Source organism: Panthera onca, chromosome D1 (genome assembly GCF_046562875.1).
Source record: "Panthera onca isolate mPanOnc1 chromosome D1, mPanOnc1 haplotype 2, whole genome shotgun sequence".
NCBI lineage: Eukaryota > Metazoa > Chordata > Mammalia > Carnivora > Felidae > Panthera > Panthera onca.
The window spans coordinates 114698800-114720447 of record NC_138348.1 but is presented as its reverse complement, the minus strand read 5'-3'; the positions used below and the strand labels follow the sequence as shown (position 1 = coordinate 114720447).

General features: G+C 40.9%; 1 long non-coding RNA gene across 1 annotated transcript in view; it reads right to left on the bottom strand.

Moving 5' to 3' along the window:
* Positions 1-1404: 1404 nt before the first annotated feature.
* The window catches only part of LOC132660754 (uncharacterized), a 71860-nt gene continuing 51616 nt past the window's right edge, over positions 1405-21648 (bottom strand). The window contains exons 2-3 of the long non-coding RNA XR_013550327.2: positions 2392-2609; positions 1405-2115 (exon numbers count right to left, since the gene is read on the bottom strand). This is a non-coding gene — a long non-coding RNA (uncharacterized LOC132660754). The remainder of the gene's footprint in view (positions 2116-2391; positions 2610-21648) is intronic.

Genomic DNA, 21648 nt, shown 5'->3' with positions numbered 1-21648 from the left:
AATTCCAGAATCCCCAGTGGTGTCTACATGGCAGCAAAACCATTCCAAGACTACTTTATGTCTGACCTTTCTATCCCAAATGACATTGCTCTAACCTAGGTCCTTATTGCCTGTCGCCTAGACTACTCTCATCATGTTCTGACTAACGTCACAGACTGGGTTCCCTGGAAAACACACCAAGTGGAGTTTAGCACGCAGGATATTTGGATGAATACCTGTGGAAGGAAGGAGAAGGAAGAAAGAGGGGAAAGAGAAAGAAGTCTGGCTGCAGTCAGGTGCCAGGACGGCCTGAGGTCCCCCCCCCCCACCACACACACGCACCCCATGGGATGAATGACCCACAGAGCAGTCCCAGATGGGACAGGACATCTAGGCCTTTACGGTTGGGTACAGAGCAGCCTTCGGGTGTGAGTCTTCTGCAAGGGGCCCAGCCGGAACCAAGGTAGCTGTCTACATGAGCCAATCCGTGGCCAAGTGTGGTAAGTGTCGGCTGTCCATGAACACCGGAGGAGCACTTCCCACCGTTCACTGCAGCAAGCTTCCCTACCTTCACCGACTCCCCATCAGAATCCACACACATATGTGCCCATAATCGTCTGTCAGCCTGGGCTTGATCACATAGTATTGCTGCTCAAAAGCCTTCCCACGCTTTCATCGGGCTAACAAATTCAGTAAAACTAAATTTGGCTAATTCTCCATCATTTATCCCCTACAAACCTCCTTTTTAAGTTTTGTCCACAGTACTACTTATCAACCTTCAATTTAGTCAAACCACAATCCCTAGGCCAGTTCAGGCTCCTGTTGTGCCAGATGAACAGTGTCTATGTGACACTGGGTGGACAATCTGGAGAGGCATTTTAACGAAAGATCTGTGTTCACACACATCCACTATTCTTACCTTTGCCTCTGGTGTTTCCTCCCTGAATGTCCTTTCCCCCAGTTTCTAACTGTAAAAATTCTATTGCACTTTAAGACCCAGCTGATTATGTTATTTCTTCCACATAATTTCTCATGCAGAGAATGTCAAGTGACTTTTGTGAATCAGGACGTTTAATATTAAATTTTACATGATTCAGTCTGTGGCAATGTATCTCACCCCCACCCTCAAAACTGAAGACAGACTTGCATAGGTGATGCTTCTGAGACATCACAGGTGGGGACCTGGTTCACAGTCTCGAACATCTCAGAGACAGACAACAGAATGGTTGCAGGAGAGAACTCTTGAATAAGACCAAGGGCTTAAACACCACAAGTCTGGAGTGGAACTGGCCCATAAAAATTTAAATCCCTGACAAACTGCACACCTTGGGCAAGACACACTATTTCCCCGATACAAGGGATGGAGACCTCCAGCCATTTAAATTTTATTAAAAAAAAAAAATTTTTTTTTAACGTTTATTTATTTTTGAGACAGAGAGAGACAGAGCATGAACGGGGGAGGGGCAGAGAGAGAGGAAAACAGAATTGGAAGCAGGCTCCAGGCTCTGAGCCATCAGCCCAGAGCCCGACACGGGGCTCGAACTCACAGACCGTGAAATCGTGACCTGAGCTGAAGTCGGCCGCTTAACCGACTGAGCCACCCAGGCGCCCCTAAATTTTAAATATTAAGCCAAAGAGTCTATGAATTTAAGATCTGTGACCTGCTTACACCGTTTATAATTGGATTTAATGTATAAAATGAATGGGATGGATCAGATGGTTTCCAGGGGCCCTTCATGAACTACAATCGGGGGGACATAGGTAAAACTTTCTGTTTGCATGGTCACTTTGAGGGTGTTCATGTTGGTGAGCTGTTTGAGAACACAGGCTTTGCCTTGATCATTCTTCTGTCACTGAAAGAACAATGTCTCACACATAGCGGATATTCAGGGAATCTTTAGTAGATGTTATTGAAGCAATCCCTCATCACAAGTCAGTTCACCATGAGGAAAACAGCCAGGTTTACCCTTTCAGGTGATTGATTTGATTAGAGAAATAAAATATTTCCAGTGAATAAGCCTTAAAGATACCTTGGTATGTGGCCTTCTCATTTCCTCATCCTCTTGAGAGCCATCAGCTGAAAGGGCCAAACATCACAGCACAGAATGATACACTCAAATGTGGGAAAATCTGAGTCTAGGGGGAGGAGGAGCTTTCATTACTTTTCTGGGGGGACGGGGAGGAGGAAGGGTCCTAATTAAATGGCATAACAAATTTAAAGCAGTTATCCCAACATTTAGCAAACATTTGTGAAAAGCCAGCTGTTGTTTACTATTTCAATAATACCTGTTTCCAGAGGTTGACCTTAAACAACAGAGTTCAGGCCCAACCATCTGTAAAAGGTCAAACACCACAACAGGTAGGAGTGGAGCCAGTTGTGCAGAGTGGGTTGGGAGGGACACGGAGTCTTACCTGCTCCCTACTCTGTCAGCCCCACAGCCCGGGCCCTGCCTGGCTCCAGTACATGTAGCCGAAAATCAGTATTATCTCAGATGACAGAAAAAGCCCCTCTGGTTTGGATTCCATGGTTCTGTGATTTCAGTCTCTAGGCCAGGGAGATCCCAGTGTAAGAAAACACTCAGCAGAGTCCACGAGGCTGCCGGGCTGCTACTGAGCTCCATACACACATCCTGCAAGACGCAACAGACACGAATTATTTTAAAACTGAGAAAGCAATCATGTCCTCTGAGATGGTCACAGTATTCAAGGCTCATGTTTTATTTTGTTTTACATTAAGCAGGTGTATCAGACAGGGTCTTGGGAGACACCACACCCAAAGAGGAAAGCAAAAAGAATTTTAGGAAGAGATGATGTGAGAGGCTCTGGGCAGGTTCCAGGAATGCGCAAGTGGCGAAGAATCTGGGACTAGAAATGGTGAGAAGCATCTACCCTAATTTGACTTGAAGGGGTGGAGGGGGTGGCTTTTACCGGAGCTCAGCAAAATGTATAGTTGTGGGAGAGAAGTCACTGGAAAATGGTGGTCTTAGTGGAATGCAGCTACTGCAAACCCTCCACCACAAAACTTAATACTCCCATTTCTCTCTCCCTCTCCCTTCCCACTACCAGTATCTGGCTGGTAAGAGTCACCTGCAAAATCCAGTCAGAAGCTAGACAAGTGAACAAGTGTGAGTGAAACAGTCAAAGAGGTCAGTTGACTTGCAGAAGCAAACAGAAATATCCCCAACAGGTGATCCTATATATACACGACCTATGGAGCTGGTAGTACATATTAAGGACAGAATGCCAGATGGATCCAGGAAGACTGAGTGCAAAGCCCGCAGTAGAAAATGCAGTAGGACGTCATTACCTTGAATTGTAGAGTATGGCTGAGGGAATCATAAGAAAAATGATAGAGAAAAAAGCTGGAGCATGAGAAGAAGACAGGGAATGAAATGGGGAAGGGGTTTAACATCATGGGTCATAACACATGCTGAGTTGGTCAGTCAAAAGGCCCCTCCATCTGTGGATGCCATCACTGAAAGTAGAATCAAATGACAATCTGGGTAAGTGTCCTCATATTTATTATGCCATCTTCACTCTCCATGAGAAGTGTGCCAAGTCTTAAATTATGGTACAACCCTGGGAACTGAGAAGTAGGGACTAAATAGGAAATATACAGTGAGAAGAAAAATGACAGAATTTGAAAACCATAAATAGCAGAATATGAAACTTACAAACCATGGTTTATAAATATGTTCCATTGTTGCTGCTATCCAAGATAAGTATTCATGTGGCATTATTTAGGATGTTAAGCTGTTTATCTCATGGAGCCAGAAGGGAAGGTCATCTTGCTGTTATCATAGGTTCATAAGTGTTGCTCACAGTGTGATATAGTTTGCTTGCAATAGGCAGACATTAGGGCAATTTCTGTTGTTTGTAGACTAGAAATTATGGCTTTTTTTAAATTTCTTTGGTTAATAAGAGTTTAAACTTTTGGCTTGAAATTCTGAATAGCAATTGATGTTGTTTCATTAGCACTTATAATTACTGTTTTAAAATATGCAGCATTAGTAAGTGTTTGAAATCCACTGAGATTAGTGTCATTCTAAAGGAAAAGTATATTGTAGGCTTTGTTGGACATTTTCTTGTGTGTATTAAACAATTTTCTTATTCTGTCACTCAGTAAATATTTTTCTTTTTTTTTGGTCTAATTGTTAATGCCTTATAAATACATGCAATAAAATATACAAATCTTAATTACATAGCTCAGTGAATTTTCATGTGTACATCCACGTAACCACCACCTCAATTTGAAAAGTTATACAGAACATTTTCATCCTAATCAAAAATCATAACAGATCAATTTGTTTGTTCTTGACCTTCATCTGAAAGGAATCACATATTACGTACCCTTTTGGCCTCTTTCCCTAATTATAATGTTTTGAGATTCTTCCATGCTTTTTCATGTATCAATTGTTTGCAGTATACTCACACCAATACCCATTCTCCTGTTGATGAATATTAATCAGAGGCAAGAGAGGATCAGTCACTGCCATTGCAGGACAATAGTCCTGAGGCCCTAGAAAGCAATAAATGCAGCCACCTCTGGAAGACTGTGTGTCGGATGTGCCACACAGCCTGCAGGGTGGGTGCGTGATCACACTGGTTCTGGCCCTGAAGACTTACACAGGGTAATGGATGCCTACTACCACCCTTCGCATTCCCAGCTGGTATAGACCAGGTGGAATCTTGGTCAGACCACAGATGATACGAGCCCATGCATAAACCTATGACACAACTCAAGCCCTAACGTGTCCCATGTCCAGCATGAATGGAAGTAGCTCCAAATCAGTGTGTTGGTTTGGTTCTGGTGATCTAATCTCAAGGCCTGTGAGAGAGATCCACTCAGCAGATTGGAATCAGAGGTGGCCTGCTGGAATAAGGGTTCTGACAGGTGTGAGGTGGCATAAGGGCTCCGGAATCACTCTATAAGTTCAAGTTTCAGAGGTCAGGGGGCAATAGATGGAACCCACATGTGTTGGATGGTTAAAGGAGAGGAAAGGGGATTGGGGACCATATACATCCTAATCTGGGCTTGAGGCACCCTTGTCAGCATGGCACTGCCTTCCCATGTTTGTCCCAGGCACTTTGGGGAGATTTAGAAAATTTCCCAGGCAAATACTTTTAGTGGGGTCTCTTGAGACAAAAGCCTAAGGAAAAGGGTCACCTCATTTGCTTAGGTCTAAAGGTGGCACTGGAGATAAAACTAACATCACTTACAGATTGGATATGGGAAGTGAGAAAAACTCCTAGTTTTTTGGCTTGAGTGACTGGATGAATAATGTCATTTACTGAGATGGGCAGCCTCCAGGAGAAACAGATTTTAGGGAAGGACTGATTAAAAGTTTCATGGAAGTAGGAGAAATAGGAGAGGTTGGTAAAAGGGTCTATACTTCTGGCCATAAGTTGAAAAATGTTTGAAGATCCAAGGAAAAACATGGTGACTATAGTTGATAGTCAACTACCACTACCATGTAGTTGAAACTTGTGAAAAGAGTAGAACTCTCACCAAAAGAGTAGAATTCTCACCAAAAAAAAAAAAAAAAAAAAAAAGATACGTCAGGTGATGGACGTGATGAGTGTATTAACAAGATAAGGGGAATCCTTTCACACTATGTAGGCATATTCAATCACCATGATTTATACGTTAAATATCTGACAATATACATCAAGTATACCTCAGTAGACCTGAATTTTTTAAAAAAGAGTTTTATGTTGATCAATTAAATTTGAGATGCCTACTAGATACAGAAATAGGGATGTTGTATAGGCTATCAGACACACAAGTCTAGAATTTAATAGAGCTGTCTTATGTAGGTATTTAATTTGGAAATCATTAGAATATCATAATATTTAAAGTAATGGAATTTAATAAGATTGAATCTGGAAAAGATATAATTAAAGAAGGAAAGAAGGCTCATGACTCAGTTTCATGACTGAAGCATTACTATAGTAAATGTTAAAGTCAAAGAGCAGAAACTCAGTAAGGAAACAGTATCTTTGAACAACATGTTAGACCGAATGGACATAACAGATATGTATGGTACACTTCATCCTAAAGCAGCAGCATACACATTCTTTTCCACAGCACATGGAACACTGTCCAGAATACATCACATTGGACAACAAAACAAGTCTCATTACATTCAAGAGGACTGAAATCATATGATGCATCTTTTCTGACCACAACAGTATAAAACTAGAAATAAATTACAAGAAAAAAAAACTAGAAAAAATACATACATGGAGATTAAACAACATGATACTAAACAACCAATGGGTCAATGAAGAAAGCAAAAACTCCATGGAGACAAATGAAAATGAAAACACAATGGTTCAAAATCTCTGGGACACAGTGAAAACAGTTCTAAAAGGGAAATATTTGGTAATACAGGCCTACCTCAAAAAACAAGACACAGCTTAAAGGGGCACCTGGGTGACTGAGTTGGTTAAGTGTCCGACTTCAGCTCAGGTCATGATCTCATGGCTTGTGAGTTTGAGCCCCACATCGGGCTCTGTGCTGACAGCTCAGAGCCTGGAGCCTGCTTTGGATTTTGTGTCTCCCTCTCTCTCTCTACCCCTTTCCCACTCACACTCTGTCTCTTTCTCTCAAAAATAAATAAACTTGAAAAAAAATTAAAAAAAAAAGAAACAGCTTAAATAAACAACACATGCTTACACTTAAAGGAACTAGAAAAAGAAGAACAAAGCCCAAGATGAATAGAAAGAAGAAAATAATAAAGATGAGAGAGGAAATAAATAACAAAGAGACTTTAAAAACTGGAAAATAATCAATGAAACCAAGAACTGGTTCTTCGAAAAGATAAACAAAGTTGATAAGCCCTTAGCAAAAGCCATCCAGAAAAAAGAGAAAAGACCCAAATAAATAAATCAGGAATGAAAGAGAAGTAGCAACCAATACCACGAAATACAAAGGATTATGAGAATACTATGAAAAATTATATGCCAACAAACTGGACACCCTAGAAAAAATGGATAAATTTCTAGAAACATACAGTCTTCCAAAACTGACTCAGGAAGAAACAGAAAATCTAAACACAACAATTACTAGTAACAGAACTGAATCAGTTATCAAAAACTTCCCAACAAACAAAAAGTCAAGGAACAGATGGCTTCACAGGTCAATTCTATCAGACATTTAGGTAAGAGTTAATATCTATTCTCCTCAAGCTATTCCAAAAAATAGAAGTGGAAGGAAAGCTTCCAAATATGTTCTCCAAGGTCAGCATTACCCTTATATTGAAATCAGACAGACACCACAAAAAGGAAAACTACAGTTCAATATCCCTGATAAACATAGATACAAAAATCCTCAACAAAATTTTAGCAAACTGCATGCAGCAATACATTAAAAGGATCATTTACCATGATTAGGTGGGCTTATTCCAGAGATGTGAGGATGGTTCAATATTCACAAATCAATCCACATGATACACCATACCAACAAGACAAAGGACGAAAATTGTATGATCATCTCAATTGATGCAGAAAAAGAATTTTACAAAATTCAACAATCATTTATGATAAAAACTCTCAACCAAGTGGAGTTAGAGGGAATATACCTCAACATACTAAAGATCATATATAAAAAATCTATAGCTAACATCATACTCAACGCTGAAAAACTGAGTTTTTTTTCTGAGATCAGGAACAACACAAGATCGTCAACTCTCACCATTTTTATATTACATAGTACTGGAAGTCCTAGCCAACACAATCAGACAAGAAAAAGAAATAAGAGGCGTCCATACTGGTAAGGAAGAAGCTAAACTGTCACTATATGCAAGTAACATGATAGTATATATAGAAAACCGTAAAGACTCCACCAAAAACCTATTAGAAGTAATAAATGAATTCAGTAAAATTGTAGCATACAAAATTAATACCCAGAAATTGGTAGAGTTCCTATACACCTATAACAAAGTAGCAGAAAATTAAGGAAACAACTCCATTTACCATTGCACAAATTAGAATAAAATACCTAGGAAGAAACTTAACCAAGGAGATGAAAGACCTGTACTCTGAAAACTATAAAACACTGATGAAAGAAACTAAAGACAATACAAACAAACGGAGAGCTATTCCATGCTCATGGATTGGAAGAATCAATAGTATTAAAATGTCCATACTACCCAAGCCATATACAGACTCAACGCAATCCCCATTAAAATACCACAGTGAAACCAATGTTACATTGTGTGTCAACTGTATTCAAATTTAATTTTTTTTAAAAAAATAAATGTTAAAGCCAAAGAGAAGGGGCCAGCAAATAATTCTGAAAAAGATTCATTCCTGAAGCTGTAGGAAACCAGGACTCAACCTTGTGTACTCCACTGACTGGCCCAGCAGGATAACTGACACCAACACGACCAGCGCCCTGCACACACACTTCTAATGACACACTTGCCTCGTTCACATCCCCAGGCTTCGGTGTCCATGACTAACCTAGAAAGAAGCCTAGTTTGTGATGACCCTTTCGGGCTCGATTCCTAATTGTTGCTGCTTCCCTACGCCCCCTTATTTGCTCCAAATGTTACGAGCTTAGTGAGCTACCAGCATGTCTCAGTGTTCACGCAATCTAACCCTGTGCTAAAAGTATTCCCAAATAGTGACTATAAAATTAACAGCCATGAGTATTTATTTTAGTGGTTTTATTTGGGGCCTGAGGTGGCGACACTGAGATAGTATCTGTTAAGCTGTGATACTAGCTTAGAAAGTTGTTAAGCTGATACTATCTTAGAAAGTTGATCTCTTCAAGAAAAAAATTATAATTACCATTTTCTTTATTAATATTTAATATTAGGATGAGGTAAGTGAGCTATGTGTGTATTCAAAATATCCTACACTAAGCTGTTTATGTTCTGAAAAGTGTTTTTACAGTTGCTATTTATAAATATATATTCATGGCAATTTTTAAAAATAATTTGTTATATTCCAGAATGTGTGAAGATATATTTTGGTATAATTATTTAGGTTGTACATGTTTTTGCTCTAATTTGATTACACCGATGATTTCAATGCTTTTCTAGATTTATCATAACATTGGAACTGTAATGACTCTTTGTGGCGTACTTCTAGGATTCATGTCAGAGGCAGGCCAACATCTTACAACACAGTGTCCTCATTGTTCCCCTCTCCACCCAGTACTCAGGGCCACCTGCCACTCAGAGAGTAAGGCCTGTTACTGAGTTAAATGATAACTCTGGTGGGCAGCTTCTGGAATGGCCTCCAAGACCCCTCTCTCCTGGTATTCACACCATGTGTGACCCCCTCCCCTGGAGTTTGGGTGGGACTTAGTGACTTGCATCTAAGTAATAGAATATAACAGAAGTGATGGTGTATCAGTTCCAGATTCAGTTATAAAAAGCCTGTGACATTCACCTCAGAAACTCTTTTGTGAACACTCTCTTATTCTTTCTTGGATTGCTTGCCCTGAGGGAAGCCAGCTGCCATTTATAGCGACACTCAGGCAGCACAAGGAGAGGTCCATGTGGCGAGGTACTAGACAACGTCCAGTGAGGATGTGGCCTGCCAGTGGGCACAGAAGTGATTTGGAGGTGAACCCTTCAGCTCCAGTCAAGTCTTGAAATGACTATTATCCTGGGCAACAGTTTAGCTATAGCTGCACGACAGAACCCAGGACAGAGACACCCTGCCAGGTCACACAGGATTCCTGACCAGGTAATCAACATTTACTGCTTTCGGCCACGTGAGTTTGGGGATATTTTGTTGCACATTTACAGGTAACTAAGGCAATGAGTAAACATGGTCACCCTAAAGGGCTGACTTCCTCTCTAAAGCCTTCCAGAACACTTCACTTCTTAAGGGTTCACTTCTTAGAGTAGAAGTCTAATGGCCTGCTGGTGGTCCCTAAGTCCACTCAACCCTGCACATGGCCACTTTATAGAATGCCTGCAGTTAATCCTTTCTGCATCGAAGAACTGAGAGCAGGGGAAGGTGATACAAATCATCAATTGACAAATTACTCTACTTATTTATTTATTTATGTATTTATGTATGTATGCATGCATGTATGTATGTATGTATGTATGTATTTATTTATTTATTTAATTTATTTATTTATTATTTGAGGGAGAGAGAGAGAGAGAGAGCATGCGCAGGAGAGGGGCAGAGACAATTCCAAGCAGGCTCTGCACTGTCAGCGAAGATCCCAATATGGGGCTCAGACTCACAAACCGTGAGATCATCACCTGAGCCGAGTCAGATGCTTAACCAACTGAGCCAGCCAGGGGCCCCTGAAGTCATTAGATCTTTAAAACAGTAATTTGTCATGACCCCTGGGTGGCTCAGTTAAGGTGGGACTCTTGATTTTGGCTCAGGTCATGATCTCACAGTTGATGACATCAAGCTCCATGCAGGGCTCCGTGTACAGACAGTGCAGAGCCTGCTGGGGATTCTCTCTCTCTCTCTGCCCCTCCCACCTCCCAGATAAATAAACACTTAAAAAATTATTTGTTAAAGATCTAATGACTTCAAAAGACCATGAACAATGTAAATATTCACATTATCACTCACTACCTGCAATTGCAGTTGGCCAACCTCACTCATGGGAGGACGCTCAGGTGTGGTGGTTTCTTCTTCTCGTGATGATGTCTGTATCTCGCTATCTTGATGTTTATATCTTGCTACCTTTTCTTTAAAACTTGTTAATGTTTATTTATTTTTGAAAGAGAGACAGAGCATGAGCACGGGAGGGGCAAAGAGAGAGAGAAGGAGACACAGAATGTGAAGCAGGCTCCAGGCTCCACGCTGTCAGCACAGAGCAGGACACGGGGCTCAAACCCATGAACCATGAGATCATGACCTGAGCTGAAGTCAGACACTTAACTGACTGAACCACCAAGCACCCCTATGTCTTGCTATCTTAACATCATTGATGTTTGTGGGCTGGGGCACTAGACCATCAGTCAGGTTTTAGTTGTGTTGCCTGGCAGTCCTTTCCTTTTGTAGATATGCGTCTCAATTATGAGTAACTGTGAATGTCACCACCTTAAGAGCTGTTTGAAGACAAACTGGTTTTCAGCCCAAAATGATAAGGAGCACGGGTGCAAGTGATACAGCATCAAGGCCCTCATGCTACTGATGTTTCTGATGTTGCTCCTCTGTTGACGTAGCTGCTTTTCAATTTGCACATTAAAAAATCTTGCTACCCTTAGCCCTAGTCCGTGTGCCACTAACTGCCTCATTCCACACGTTCCCCCACACGTGACCTGCCCTGCTATTTATTAGTCTCACTGGATTTGGACCTTGGTCCTACCCTCTTAGCTGGGATGTGCCAAATTCTGCTATTCAACCTGATATCCCCTCTAGGTGGCCAGAATTTACATGCATTGAGCTCTTCGACTCACTGGTCACCAGCCTGTCCAGAGAGTCCACAGGTCGTCCCATGGAACCAGCCTAGATCAGCTGCTTGTGTGGTACCATGGAAACCATGCTATTCTGGCCTGGCTGGACTGCCCCTCATCACCTCACTGTGTCTGTTCCCAAGGAGCAGCCAGCTCTGTTGGATTGTCTATTACCTGAGGGTCAGGTCTGATGACCAAGTCTGCTCTCTTCTTCCACCTGTTGACAGCATATCACAAATTCTCTATTCCAGATACTATGTTCTCAAGGTAGTTAAGACTTTCATCTGTGCTCGGACCCAAACTCTATCCAGGCTAGACCCCCTTAACCCAGCCTCCTGCCTTCCCATTCCTTTCTCTTTCCTTCCTTCCTCCATCTAAGGATTCACCCTTCCCATTTTCTGTATCCCTCTGGGCTTCCCCTTCCCCCATGACTCAAAGTAGAATTGTTCCCTCACTTCCTTGCTCTCTCTTCAAACAAGGTCTCATTTGCATTAATAATCTACTGCATGTTAACATTGGAAAATAAATGCAGGAGTATCACACACACACACACACACACACACACATCACACTGGTATGTCACATGGATTCGAAAACTTTCACAAAGTATTTATAATAGTCACCCCCCATCTCTACTAGAGGACAGATTGAGTTTGGCCAAACTTTATTTTAGGAACGAAGGGGCCAGTGTGGATAAAGTATGGAGAGTGACTGTGCATACGAATGCAATGATGTTGAAAAGATGAACGAGGGCCACTTTAAGCAGACGTTAAAGACCCCCTAGAAGTTCAGATTATATTTGTCATGCAAAGGAAGACACTAGAGGCTTTAAACTGAGGAATAATAGGATCATGCCAGATGCTGTATGAAAAGTAGACATGGAAAGCCAGTGGGGAGTCAGCAAGAGCAGTAGGAACAGAGGCTAATGTGGTACTTCCACAAGGTGGTGTCAGTGAGGGTGAGCAGAGACTCGTAAGCAGAGAGGTGCTGTGGATATAGAAAGTCTAGTTCTTTCTGATAGAGTGGACTGCGAGAGTAGTAAGAAGGAGGAATCAAGCAGAATATCAGAGCCATTGTGCCAACAGTTGGGTAGATTATAATGACATCTATTGTGAAGGAAGAGCCTAGGGGAGAAATAGATTGGGGGGGTAGGAATATTTATTTATGGTTTAGGAGTCCAGCTCTGAACACACTAGGTGTGAGATGACCAAAGAGTAGACTTACAGGCAGTGCCTACCGAAGTGTGGAATTCAGAGGAGAGGCTGGTGGATGATGGAGACCCGAGAGCCACAGGGAGAGACAAGAGAGGAGGGGTCTCTGAGGAAATGAGGAGCAAATACCCAGCAGATGCGAGGAGCTGCTGGCAGTCATAAATGCCAGGAGAGGACAGTGCTGAATTTTGTCAAATGCTTGTTTTGCATCTATTGACAAGATTTAATACTTCTTTATTGTTTAATGTGGTTAATAACATTGATTTTTTATTGTTAAGCCAACTTTGCATTCCTAGAGAATAACGAGACTTAGCCTTTTTTTTTTTTAAATATATTAATGGGCTGGTTTCCTAATACCTTGTGAAGGATTTTCACATTATATTCACTGCTCATGATAGATACTGTTCTATAATTTTCTCTTGTTGTCATGTGTCTGGAAAGTTTTGTTTTTCTTATCAGGGTTGTACTGGTCTCATAAAACCAGCTGAGCAGTGTGACTCCTTCCTATTGTTTGAAATAGTTTGTATAAAATTAATATTCTTTCTTCCTTACATGTTTGTCACAATTGAATTATCTAGGTCTATAGTTTTTCTCCTTGTTGGAATTTTGTTTAAAAAACATTCAGTGTCACACAGATAAAAGGTTATTCATATTTCAATTCCATCTTGTGTCTATTTTGAAAAGTTTTTTCCAGAAAATTTTCTAATTCAGTAAGTTGTCCAACTTATTGTCAAATTTATAGTTTTTATGCTAGCCTCTTTTTTACCTTGTTAGGTATGTAAGAGTGGTAGTTAAATTGCTAATACCAGCAATTAAAAAGAAGATATGTGTTTTGTTTTATTTCTGGATTTACCTAACCAGATTTTTAAAAATATATTTTATTAATCTCTTTAAAAATGGACTTTTGGTTTTGTTAATTTTGTGTCTGTTTTCTATTGATTTGGCTTTCACGTGCACACCTTTTTGAAGAAATTGATGATACACAATATAAGGATTTAATGTCACAAACTTTACTCAGCACTATTTTAGCTGCTTCCAACAATTTTTATATATTGTTTTCATTATCTTTAAATTGTGAGTACTTTGGGGGCTTCTGGGTGGCCAGTCGGTTAAGCATCCAACTCTTGATGTCAGCACAGGTCTTGATCTCAGGGTCATGAGTGCAAGCCCTGCACTGTGTTCCACACTGGGCATGAAGCCTATTTTTAAAAAAATATTGTAAATACTTTTAAATTCTATTTTTTTCCGTTTTATGCACAGGGTATTTATTTATTTTAATTTTAATTTTTTAGTTTATTTTTTGAGAGAGAGAGGGAGAGTGAGAACAGAGGAGAGATAGAGAGAAAGGGAGAGAGAGAATCCCAAGCAGTCTCCACACTGTTAGTGCAGAGCTCCATGCGGGTTGAATCCATGAACGATGAGATCATGACCCGAGCTGAAATCAAGAGTTGTATGCTAAACCAACTAAGCCACCCAGACACCCCATCCACAGGGTATTTAACAGTGTGCCGCTTAATTTCTCCCTTATTTGGGCTTTTCTAGATAATTAACTTTTTAAATATTTATTTATTTTTGAGAACGAGAACAAGAGCGCAAGTGGGGGAGGCGTAGAGAGCAGGGAGGAGACAGAGGATCTGAATTGGGCTCTATACTGACAGCAGAAAGCCAGATGCAGGATTCTAACTCAGAAACCCTGAGATTATGACCTGAGGTAAAGTTGGACACTCAACCAACTGAGCCACCCCGGCGCCCCTAGATAATTAATTTTTAATGATTTCTAATTTAATGTGATTTTTGTCAGAGAACACCCTCAATAAGAGTCAATCTTTTCTAACTAATGAAGGATTTTTTTATGGCCCAGCATATAATCTATAGTGATATGCATGTTCTGTGTGCTTGAAAGAGGTGTGTATCCTTTCGTTCTGGTTATTGGTCTATACACGTCAGTTGATCACATGGCCGATCATGTTGTTAAACACATTCTACATTCTTACTGGTTTGTTGTCCAGTTCTCCTGCTAATTAAATAAAGAGGGATGGTAAAATCCCACACTATGATCTTGGATTTGTCTACATCTCGATTCGTCTGTCCATTTCACTTCATGTATTTCAAAGCTGTTTTTATGTACATATATATATACATGGTTATGTCTCCCTGATGGGTTTTCCCTTTTATCATTATGAAATGCACTGTGTTACTATTCCTTGTCTTCAAGCGTGTTGGTATTTAGATAGCTACACCAGCTTTCATATACTTACTCTTTGGTATATTTTTTCCACTCTTTTACATCCTACATACCTGTGTCTTCATATTGATAGTGTATTTCTTGTACACTACAAGTCAGATATTACTTTTTTAAAATAAAAAGCAATCTGATAATCTCTACCTTCTAATTGGAGTGCCTAGTTCATTTACATACAATTCTTTATATGACTGCGCTTAAGTCTGTCATTTTACATTTTGATTTCTATTTGTCTCACTTATTTCTCCCCCATAGCCTTTATTTAGCATTAATTTGGCAACCATATTGTTGCATTTTAATTTCTCCTTTGTAGGTGTACATCTCCTCTTTAAATCGCAGCTCAGGGACTGTATCATGCACTTTAACTTGTCACATTCCACATAGATTTAAAATTCTACTGCTTTTTATAAAATGTAAGAATCCTGCAACATTACAATTCCATTTACTCCTTCTTCTGTGTTACTGTTTTCATATGTTTTGTATCTGCATAGGTTATAAATTGTTTTGTTTTGTTTTACTTGATTGTATGTATTTTACAAAGCTCAGGAGAACAATTAGTTTCTACTATATTTACCTGCATATTTAAAGTCTCTAGTGCTTGGGGTGCCTGGGTGGCTCAGTCGGTTGAGCGTCTGACTTCAGCTCAGGTCCTGATCTCACAGCTCATGAGTTCAAGCCCAGCGTCAGGCTCTGTGCTGACAGCTCAGAGCCTGGAACCTGCTTCGGATTCTGTGTCTCCCTCTCTCTCTGCCCCTAACCCACTTGCATTCTGTCTCTGTCTCTCTCAAAAATAAATAAACATTAAAAATAAATAAAGTCTCTGGTGCTCTTCATTCCCAACTGCAGATGAGATTTTTCATGTTGGGTAATTTCTTATGCCTAAAGAGTCTCTTCAGTATTTCTTGTAGTGTCAGCACTGCTGCTGAAGAATTTTCTCAGCTTTTAATTATCTGAGAAAATTCTTACTTGTTTTTACTTAACTTTATATATTGTAGAAGGATATTTTATTGAAGGGATTCAGAATTGACTTTTATTTTTCTTCCAGTACTTTAAAGATATTGTTCCCTGAGTTCTGGTCTCTGCTAGTTCTGCTGGAAGGTCAGCATATGATTGTCGCTCTCTATTGACGAATCATTTTTCCTTGTCTGCTTTCAAGATTATCTATCATGATTTTCAGCCGTTTGACTATCATGTGCCTAAGGACGATGCTCTCCATATTTATCTTCTTCAAAGTTGCTGAACTTTTTGAATCTATAGATTTCTGTTTTCCCAAGTTGGGAATGTTCCAGCCATTATTTTTTAAAAATATTTTTTTTCCCATTTTCTCTTCCTTCTCTCTTTCTGAGACAATTATATACATGGTCTCCTTTTGTGACAGGATTCCACAGGTCCATAAGGTGCTCAGCACCTACCTCTTCATTTTCTGTTCTCTCAGTTTCTCAGAGAAATATAGTCATCATCCAATTTTAATTTTGGACTCGCTCTTTTGTTGTGCAATCAAGATGTTTAATATGCTATTAAGTCCATGCCATGAATTTTGTTTTAGAAATGTTATAAATCATTTATATTATCTTAGTATTTATTTTATACTTCAGTCTTTTTATTTTTTAGCTTAGAATCTCTATTGAGATTTCCTACTCATCTTAAACATATCTTACAACAATTGTGTGTTCATTTTAAATACATTTTGTAGTTCAGGGTCCAGTCAGGAGGTAGAAAACACACCAATAATTTGAATAGGAAAAGCATAATAGAAAGTATTATTAACTAGTGTCAGGGGATTAACCACTAAGAGGTAAAGAGAATTCTAAAGACTATATAAATAGCAGATATTGGGAGCCGAGGCATGAAAAGACGTGGAATAAATCACTTCCCACCCCCCCACCCCCCCCGCCCCCACCAAGACTGAGATTCATACATCATTAGAGAGGCTATGGTGTTAACACATAGAACAGCAGGTAAGTTCACAATGTATTCCAGGCTAGGGATGGCAAGCCAGAAATCACCTGCTGGTGTGCCCGCCCCCAAGTGGGAAGACATGTGGGAAGATACCTGCTGACCTGCTGCTGAAGTTCACGGGGAAAGCCACCTGCTGGGCATCACGCAGTCTTCTGGCAGCCTCATACTGCAAGAGCCAGAAATCCTTTTTAATTAAAAGCACAACAGAACCAGGAAGAGAAACTCCTTCCTCCTGCAGCCTCCCCATTCAGGACCTTCTGTTAACAAAGCTCAATACTGGGACAGCTGGCAAAAGAGAAATGTTACAGACTCTTGCTCCAACATCACAAAGCAGGTCACAGAAAAGCAAAGTCGAGGCTGAGAAACGGTAAGTCGATAACGTCTAGACTGAGCATAGTTACAACAGCTGCTGAAAATTCTTGTCTGCTAGTTCCAACATCTATGTCATCTTAGGGCTGGTTCTTCTGACTCATTTTTCTCATGACTGTGAGTCACATTTTCCTGTTCCTTTGCATACCTACTGATATTTAATAAGTACTAGACCCTGTGCACGACGTATTGCAGAGACTCTGGATTCTGTTATCGTCCTTGGGATGGTGTTGATTTTTGTTCTGGCAGGCAGTTATTGGCCGATCACACTGAACTCAGAGAGACTTGGTTTTATACTTTCTGGAGTAGGTCTCATGGTTTATGCTTAGACCTAAAACCCTTTAGATCTGGGACACAGTCTTTGCTCCCACGGCTTGAACCTTGGGGGGTTTCTGTGAATAGGGTGAATTTACCAAGTCCTCCAACATGGCCAGACTCGAATTCTAAACTCTCTCTCTTTTATGAAGAGCAGCAACTGAAATTTCTTTCAACCTTTCATCTGTTGCTTTCTGTCGGGTTTTCCCCAGGCAGATGCGTATCAGGAGTTAGCCAAGGGTTCGAGGGGACTTTATACACAGATCTGTGACTTCCTTCTTGCCAGAATTTCTCAACTCAACTTCCAGCTTCTCTAGCGGCTCCCAACTCTGTCTTCGGATATCTCAAGTCAATAACGCAAGAGCCTTCAGCTTATTTCCAGCTGCTCTGTGCCTTTCAGACTAAAGAGTTATCTCAGATAAAAGCCATATTAGAGTGTATCCGGTCCAGTGAGGTTTGCCTCCTTTAAGGGTGATATCATTTGCAGTTTCTATCCTGCTCTTTGTCACTCTCAAATTCCTGAGATAAGCTTCTCTGCTGCTATTGGAAACAGAATCAGACAAGATGATTTCTAAGGGACATTCTTATTCCAGGTGCTCTGGATCCAATTTCAAGGAGTAAGTAGATTGTAACGTACATAGAAATGAATCTCTGCATTTACTGAAGAGCTATAAATTGTCATGTTAGTACAATATGTATTGTACTTCAGTGCATACTGACTGTTCTGGATGGAGTATTATCCAGGAGTATAATAAAATGGAAAAATAGGATAAATGTGCCCATATAATGATTGGTCTGATTCCCACTTTCAGAGTCAGTCTGGAGTATTATGTCTTCATGATAATTAACTGTTTAGTCAACTGAGCAAAGTAAGTGTCTGACCATAAAGAAGAGATCAGCACAATGTAACCATCCGCGTTCTCAGACCTGCATAATCCTCCCCTTTGGAAAGACAGAAGTGCTACTGCGCTGGTTCTCTGTTGCTGCCCCACGATCCACTGAACGTGGATGATCTCCTAGACACCAGGTCACAGTGCACAGCTGGCAGGAGGGGAGTAAGTGGGGAAAGGATTTATGGCTCAGTGACCAGCAGACATCTCTAGTGGCCTGTTTCTGTCTCCTCTCATTAGCTTGTCTGAAGTCCTATTTCCCTGTGACTGTAGGCAGCTGCGAGTGGCTCCCTCCTTGTTCAGACAGACCTCTAATAAACCCAGTCTCAGGTAGTACTTGGTCCAGGTGCCAGAGACAGAGTTAGTAAGAAGAACGGCTCTTCTCTGTGAGGATCAAGGTCATCAACCTCCATCTGCAGAAAGGATGCTTAGAGGTAGCCTATCCAGATTCCTTTTTCTCTATTTTATTAAGTACTTCTGTTGTTCTTCTTTTCTCACCATAAGATAAAATCTTACACATTGTAAAAAATAATGCAGAAAAAAACATAAAGAGCATATTTTTGAAGATGGCCCTTCATCTTACCACCCAGAGGTTGTTATAAATGTTCTGCTGTGCAAACTCATACGCACATCAGATGCACGTACAGCTTCCACTTTGACCAAATGTACATCATCATTAGTTTTAGTGGCAGCGTATTATATGGATGCACTAAACATTATGTTATCAATCCTCTAGTGACAGGTATTTTTTAAGATCTTAGTACATACATTTTTTAATTTTTATTTTACTCATTCTTATTTTTTTGTTGTTGAGGTGTAATTAACAAATATATTTTAACTTTACAACATGTAATAAATATAAATAAAAAATGTAATATATTTAAAGTGTACAACATGGTGATTTGGTATACATCCCACAATGTAGCTAATTAACACACCCATCCCCTCGCACATGTATCCCTCAAGCATTTTTTAGAAATTTACTCTCAGCAAAATTTCAGGTGTACAATACAGTATTATCGACTATGGTCATCGTGCTACACATTAGCTCCTCAGAATTACTGATCCTTTAACTGAGAGGGTGAACCCTTCGACCAACCTCTCCCTATTTCCACCCCTCCCCCAACCCCAGTAACCGTCAGTCATTCTACCTCTGTGTTTCTACGTCTTTGACTTTTCGATTTTTTTAGGTTCCACATGTAAGTGATACCATAGAGTATCTGTCTCCCTCTTTCTGGCTTCTTTCACTCAGCACAATGCCCTCCAGTTCCATGCATATTGTCACAATTGGCAGGTGTCAATGGACACAATACTTAGGTTGTTTCCACATCTTGTCTGTGGGGAATAAATCTCAGCATATAGTTTAATTCTTCAGAGACCCTTCTTAATCATGTAAACTTCAGTTACTCATTAATACCATAGCTTATTTTAGTTCCCTACAATGCATTTATCATTACTTCATGTTTTTATGTTTGCCATTGATTTACTTGCTCATTGTGATTTTTTATAGATTACAAATGACAAGAGATGAAGGACATTCTTTTGTTCATCCCTCTATCCCAAATACCAAGAATAGTGTCTTGCACAAAGAGAGGTTTCATAAATCTTAGTAGTGTCAATGAAAAGTGACAGTGTGGCGTCCCAACTGCTTTGAGAAGAGGGTAAGAATACTGGCCAATATGCCTGTAACTTCAGACTCAGAACCTGTGGGTCAACATAAGTCAGACATTAGGGCAGAGAGATGACTTGGAGGGTGGAATAGGCTAAGGCAATCATCTAACAGAGAAGTGTAATTTCAGGGAAGCAAATCATCTGTAGAATCTCCAACAACAGTGCTGGGAATGTAAGGAGGAAGGATTTCAGGCAACAGCCACAGATAAAAACAGGGGAGCAGGAAGCCCAGGCAGCTCAGCAGAATTCTCATTTCTCTTCCCTTCACCCCCCAGCAGCCATGTCCCTGGGGGCTCAAAGCCCTATATATTCCCCCAAATATTTCACCACTGATTCAGATTCTCACCCAAATTATTTTTGGCATTGACAAAGTAAGGTCCCAAGACTGTTGCCTGAGACCTAACTGGTCTTAGACTTGTGCTGGAATATTCTCTGTGGAGAAAAGAACATAACCTGAGTATGTGAGGGAGGTTGACATCAGTAAGATCCAAGATTGTTATCCTAAAATGCAGTACCCATTAAAACCAGCTCAGATCTTCACTGAGCACGTATTATGTGCCTGTGCTAGTATTCCCAGTTGTTTGACCTCCCCACGGCCCAGGTAATTGCTGTAAGAGTGAAAGGCTAAGGCTGTGGAGCACATGATGGGACCTAGATCCAGATCGTGAGACATGGAGGACATTGGGGTCACTCCCAGCTGTAGATGGTAACAGGAGCACAGGGACAGAGAACGGGATCTGCCCAGACAAGGACCTGGCATCAAAGATGCAAAAGGTAGGGGTGCCTGGGTGGCTCAGTCAGTTAAGAGTCCGACTTCCACTCAGGTCATGATCTCATGGTTCATGGGTTCAGGCCCCGCATTGTGGGGGGCCTCTGTGCTGACAGCTCAAAGCCTGGAGCCTGCTTTGGATTCTGTGTGTCTCTCTCTGCCCCTCTCCTGCTTGTGCTCTGTCTCTCTCTCTCTCTCTCAAAAATAAATAAACATTAAAAAGAAAAACAGAAAGATGCAAAAGGGAGTGATCTGGGTCCTGAAATGGAGCCAGCACACAGAACAGGCAATAAATCACTGAGTAGAAGGGAGATGGGCACTGAGCCAGGACTCCAACCCAAGAGTTTTGGGAACCGAGGGTGGAGATGAAGGGTGGAATCAGTCAAAACAAGCCCAGAGTACTGTTGATTGATTCACTGCACATGTTACCAAGGCAGGAACTCTGGCAAGGATGGGGAAGTCCACATATGGGACCTTCCATGGCAAAGATGCCTCTGCCAGCACGGGCAGGAATCAACATGGTTTCTGTGTTTGGGGTGGCTGGAGGCCGACCTCGGAGCATGGTTTCCTTAGGAGGTCAGTATCGGACAGGGCACTTCAGCATTTAGTGTCAGCAAACCTTAAGGGACTCCCGGGGCCGGCTGGGCAGAAGCAGCAAGTTACCACCCTTCCTTCCTTCGTAAAAGATCCCCTGCATTATTTGGCTACAACAGCTCCAGTTGGGAACTGCCTTTCCCAGCCTCTCCCTCAGCTGTAACTCGCTCACGTGGCCCTCAGCAACATGTCAGATATGTCCAAACCGATGTCTTGCTCTGCGGGACTTGCAGGACAGCTATGGAGGCTGCTCCGGCCGCTC